The sequence below is a fragment of the Somniosus microcephalus genome, chromosome 24 (assembly GCF_052327205.1).
Source record: "Somniosus microcephalus isolate GS21.2 chromosome 24, FLI_Smic_1.0, whole genome shotgun sequence".
In the NCBI taxonomy this organism is placed as follows: Eukaryota; Metazoa; Chordata; class Chondrichthyes; order Squaliformes; family Somniosidae; genus Somniosus; species Somniosus microcephalus.
This window is the reverse complement of record NC_141010.1, coordinates 52,199,456-52,205,455: the sequence shown is the minus strand read 5'-3', so window position 1 is coordinate 52,205,455 and position 6,000 is coordinate 52,199,456.

Genomic DNA, 6,000 nt, shown 5'->3' with positions numbered 1-6,000 from the left:
GACATGTTATCGGGATACTGCACGGTTAAAGGGGCATGTTAGCGGGATACTGCACGGTTAAAGGGGCATGTTATCGGGATACTGCAGGGTTAAAGGGACATGTTATCAGGATACTGCACGGTTAAAGGGGCATGTTATCGGGATACTGCACGGTTAAAGGGACATGTTATCGGGATACTGCACGGTTAAAGGGCATGTTATCGGGAAACTGCACGGTTAAAGGGGCATGTTATCAGGATACTGCACGGTTAAAGGGCATGTTATCGGGAAACTGCACAGTTAAAGGGACATGTTATCGGGATACTGCACGGTTAAAGGGACATGTTATCGGGATACTGCACGGTTAAAGGGGCATGTTTATCGGGAAACTGCACGGTTAAAGGGGCATGTTATCGGGAAACTGCACAGTTAAAGGGACATGTTATCGGGATACTGCACGGTTAAAGGGCATGTTATCAGGATACTGCACGGTTAAAGGGGCATGTTATCGGGATACTGCACGGTTAAAGGGACATGTTATCGGGATACTGCACGGTTAAAGGGGCATGTTATCGGGATACTGCACGTTAAAGGGGCATGTTATCAGGATACTGCATGGTTAAAGGGGCATGTTCCCTGCCCGTGGGGGGGTCGCGGAACAACCCGCGGCGGTTAAGATCCACTGTTGGTGGCATTGCCCCTCGACGGGTCGGGCGGCCAGGGGACCGGGTCGGGCGAGTCGTCTGAGGACGAGCTCGCCCAGAACGGCCCGGATTTTTCCCAGGTGCTGCTCGACCTAGTCGAGGTATGTAAAAATTTCACCCCGTCTGCTGGGTCGGAGGCCGGTGGCGTCGCAGAGGAGGGCCCTCGGTCTGTGTCTCCGGCGCCGGGCGACTTGGAGGAGGTCCGGTTTTTGTATTCTCCGGTCTCTCCGGTCGTTCCGGCGCCTGGGGCGGAGGGGGTCTCCGGCCCGCCGCCGCCTTCTGGCCCGGCCCCCCCTAAAGGAGCCCGGGGGGAATCCTCCGCTACCGATCCTGGGGGTGGGATCGGGGCGGAGGCGGGGCCGGCTGTCGCGGCCGGGCCGCCCGACGCGCACTGCGTGGCGGACGGTTCGGCCGCCGGTGGGCGACCCCCCGGAGGAGGACGGGGACTCGGTGGTGGGGGCGGAGGAAGACTTAGAGTCCATCGCCGATGAGGCGATGGATGACCTCGCGCCCCTCGCCGGGCCCCCCCTCGTTCTTATTCCCATCAGGGAGCTCCGGGAATTTGTGGCTACGAGCCAGGGTCGCCGCAGGACCCAGCAGGCCCTCGACAGATGGTCGGGGCTGGCGCTGCTCCTCGGGTCGGCCCGCGTCACCTACAAGACCATGGGTGCGGACGCGGGCGTGAGCCCGTCCGAGCTGTGTCGGTTCCGGGCATCCTCACCGGCTGCTAAGGGAGTGGCGTCGACTAGCGGCCGGCCTCCCTTCCCCCGTAGGTTTAAGTAGGGGTTGGTTGTGCTTCTGAAATGAAGATAACCATAGCCAGCCTCAACGTCAACGCAGCAGGGAAGCTAGCCGCAGGTTTAATAACTTTTCGGTCCTTCGGGACGGGAAGTATGCGGTGTGCTTCCTGCAAGAAACCCACACCGTTCCGGGAGACGAGGCCACGTGGCTCCTGGAGTGGCAAGGAGGGGTCAACATGAGTCACCTCTCCAGTGTTTCCAGTGGGGTGGCTATCTTGTTGGCCCCGCATTTTCAGCCGGAGATCTTGGGGGTCAAGGAGCTGGTGCCGGGCCGCTTGCTCCAGGTCACCGTTCGCCTGGGGGGCGTGCCGTTCCATCTAGTGAACGTGTACGCCCCCGGGGCCGGTGCGCAGCAAGCGCGCTTCTTTGAAGAAGTGTCCACTCTTTTGGGCTCCGTCGACGCGGGCGAGGTGCGTCGTCCTCGGGGGGGATTTTAATTGTACCCTCGAGGCGAGGGACCGCACGGGTACCCAGCCGAGCCCGGCGTCGGTGGGGAAGTTGAGGGACCTGGTCGGGTCCCTCGACTTGGTGGACGTCTGGCGTAATCTCCATCCCGACTCCAGCGCCTTCACCTTTGTGAGGTCTGGGGGAGGAGCGTCCAGGATCGACCGCCTCTACATTTCCCGGGCGTACGTCTCCTGCGTTCCGACGGCTTCCGTGCGGCCGGTGCCGTGCACGGACCACCACCTGGTGTGGGCGGAGCTCGTGCGCCGCGCGCCGGGGGGGGGTCCGCGTACTGGCACTTTAACAACCTGCTGCTGGAGGACGCGCGGTTCCGGGATTCGTTTCGGTCGGTTCTGGGCCGGCTGGAGAAGGAAGCAGGGGGGCTTCCCTCCTTGAGGCTATGGTGGGATGTGGGCAAGGCTCACATCCGTCTCTTCTGTCAGGAGTACGCGAAGGGGTCGACCAAGAGGCGGGAGGCCAGGGTCGGGCAGTTGGAGAAGGAGGTGCTCGACCTGGAGTCCCGTCTCGGTCAAGTCGCCGAGGACCCGGCCCTGCGGCTGGCGTACGAAGAGAAGAAGGGCGCGCTGAAGGACCTGCGGCTCGTCGGGTCCCGAGGCGCGTACGTGAGGTCGCGGATCCAGTTCCTGCGGGACCTGGACCGCGGCTCCCCCTTCTTCTACTCGCTGGAAAAAAGACAGGGGGTCCGTAAGCAGCTTTTGGAGCTGCTGGCCGACGACGGATCTCCGGTCTCGGATCCGGAGGGAATCCGCGCGGAGACCCGCGCCTATTACGGGGCTCTGTTCTCTCCGGATCCGTCCAGCGAGGACGCGTCGCAGAGTTTTGTGGGAGGACCTGCCGAAGGTCGGCCTGGAGGGCGCCGAAAAACTGGACGCTCCTCTGAGTTTGGAGGAGCTGTCCGGCGCCCTCCGCCAGCTCTCTAGGGGGAAGTCCCCGGGGCTGGACGGGCTGACCGTGTGGAGTTCCCACAGGGCGTTCTGGGGCGTCCTGGGGGGGCGACTACGTGCGGGTCCTGGGGGAATGTCTGGCGACCGGGGAGATGCCCCTCTCGTGGCGCAGGGCGGTGATCGTCCTGCTGCCTAAGAGGGGTGATCTCCGCCTCCTCAAGAACTGGCGCCCGGTCTCCCTCCTCAGCACGGATTACAAAATCTTTGCCAGGGCCATGTCTGTTCGCCTTGGCGCCGTGCTGGCCCGCATGATCCATCCCGACCAGTCCTACACGGTCCCGGGCCGGACCATTCACGATAACATCCATCTGGTCCGGGACCTGGTCCACCATTCCCAGAGGGCTGGTCTGTCGGTCGCCTTCCTTTCCCTGGATCAGGAGAAGGCGTTCGACAGGGTGGATCACGAGTATCTTTTCGGGACTCTGCGCGCTTTCGGGTTCGGGACGCATTTTGTCGCCCGGATCCGACTTCTGTACGCTGCCGCGGAGTGTCTGATTAAAGTTAACGGGTCCTTGACGGCGCCCCTTCGCTTCGGGAGGGGGGTGCGTCAGGGATGCCCCATGTCCGGCCAGTTATATGCCATTTGCGTGGAGCCTTTCCTGCGCCTCTTGCGGAAGAGGTTGGCGGGATTGGCTCTGCGAGGGCCGGGCGTGGAGGTGGTCCTCTCGGCTTACGCCGATGACGTGCTCCTCGTGGTCACGGATCCCGTTGACTTGCGGAGGATGCGGGAATGCCAGCAGATTTACTCGGACGCATCCTCCGCCAGGATCAACTGGGGGAAATGTTCTGGACTCCTGGTGGGTCAGTGGCAGGTGGACTCTCTGCCGGAGGAGTTCAGGCCCTTCGCCTGGAGTACAACGCACCTCCTCTACTTGGGAGTCTACCTCAGCCCGGCCGAGGACGCCTGGCCGGCGAACTGGCACGAGCTGGAGGCCAAAGTCGCCGCTCGCTTAGGACGCTGGACAGGATTGCTCCGAGTGTTGTCCTACAGGGGTCGGGCGTTGGTCATAAACCAACTGGTGGCCGCCATGTTGTGGTACCGGTTGGTTACTCTGATCCCCCCCCCTGCGTTTGTCGCCAAGATACAGAAGAAGCTCGTCGACTTCTTCTGGAACAACAGGAGACACTGGGTCGCTGCCGCGGTTCTGAGTCTCCCGCTTAGGGAGGGCGGTCAGGCGTTGGTGTGCCTCCGCACCCAGGCTGCGACTTTCCGTCTTCAGACGCTGCAGAGATACCTGTACGTCGAGAATCCTCCAAGATGGTGTGCGCTGGCGACGCATTTTTTCCGCCAGCTGCACGGCCTCAATTACGACACGCAGCTCCTGTTTTTGGAGGTGAGCGGCAGGCGTGAGAGCCTGCGGGAGCTGCCTGTCTTTTACCAGGAACTACTATGGGTTTGGAACTCCGTCGCCTCCAGGCGGAGCTCTCCCCCGTCAGGAGCGGCGGCTGTCCTCCGGGAGCCGCTGTTCAGGAATCCGCACCTCCACGTCCGCGAGTTCGGGTGGCTGGCGGAGCGCAGGGCTGTGCCTGGCAGGGTGACTAGAGTCGGGGACCTACTCGATGGCGGAGGAGCGGGCTGGATGGCGCCAGAGGAGCTGGCGCGACGCATGTCGTGGGACAACGTCCGGCTCGCGGTCAATGCCATCGGGGCGGTGAAAGCGATGCTGCCCCCCGGCGCCACGAGGTGCGTCGAGGCGGCTCGGGCACGTGGGGAGATCCCGTCCGAGCTTACTCCCGTTCGGACGGAATTCCTTATCGGCGCCTTGCCCCGAGACTCCCCTCGGGGATCGGCGCCTCACAACTTGAGCCGTCTCGAGGAAATACCCTCCGTGCTTTTTCATTCTGCGCGGAGGGGTTTCCTGTACGGGCTGCTCTTGCACACCTTCCACTTTGCCATCTTCGCCTGCCGTCCGGACACGCCGTGGCGTGCCGTTTTACCTCCGGACGGAGGCGGAGGTCCCCAATGGGGGGCTCTCTATGCGGGAGTCCTCCCCTGTTCTATCGGGGATTTGGCCTGGAGGGTGTTGCACAGAGCAGTTCCGTGCAATAGATTTTTAAGTAGGTTTACGGACTCCCAGACCGCCTGTTTGTTTTGCGGTCTGGAGGAGTCCGTCTTTCACGTTTACACGGGGTGTGAGAGGTTGCAGCCCCTCTTCCATTTTTTGAAGGGGCTGCTCCTCAAATTTTGGTTGCACTTCAGTCCCACGCTCCTGATCTACGGTCACCCCGTGCGGAGGGGAGCGGGCAGGTCGGAGGACCTCCTCGTGGGCCTGCTCCTGGGCCTGGCCAAGAAAGCCATTAATTGGTCCAGGCAGCGGGCGGTCGAGGGGGTCGTCCGGCCGGATTGCCTCCCTCTCTTCCGCGGCCACGTTCGCGGCCGGGTGGCCCTGGAGATGGAGCACGCGGTGTCCGCCGGCGAGCTCGAGCTCTTTCGTGACCGGTGGGCGCCGCGGGGACTGGAGTGCATAATTGGTTTAAACAACCAAATTTTAATTTAACGGGTTAAGTATTGTTTCTGGGTTTAGTGGATTAGTGTATTTGTTTAATGTATTTGTTTATTGGTTTAAAAAAAAGAGGAGCAATGTGGTCCTGAGTGAGAGGAGAAGGCTGTGCTGGTGCAGAGCTCCTGCTGCAGTGGAGAGAGAGTGTGTGGTTGCCTTGGCCTGGGAGTAAAATTGGAAGGAAGGAGTGACCCCAGGCCACCACCACTACAACCTTCCCACACCAACCCATCGACAGAGGTGCCTGGAGAGGAAGGAGTGGAGGACAGAGGAGGAGGCCAGCATTAGAACGGGAGAGGCCTTTTCCAGCACTGCCTCCCAATTCGGCCTCCAGCCCAGGAGAGGGAGAGAGGGAGAGAGGACACGAACAGCTCCACGTGGAGGGAGGGGTGGAGCTGCGATTCCAGACATCTGCAGGTGGGTGTCCTTGTGCATTCCCCCAAAGACTTTGCATTCCAGGCGGGGGGAGAAAAGAAGACGGGCCGAAAGCCTGGCCTGGGTTGGCTGGAGCCTGCCCAGGTGAAGCTTGTTTGTTTCACATCAAGAAGACCTGGTGTGGGCTGAGCCTGGGCTTTTTCCAGCCTGCCCAGGTGAAGACGTCTTCTCC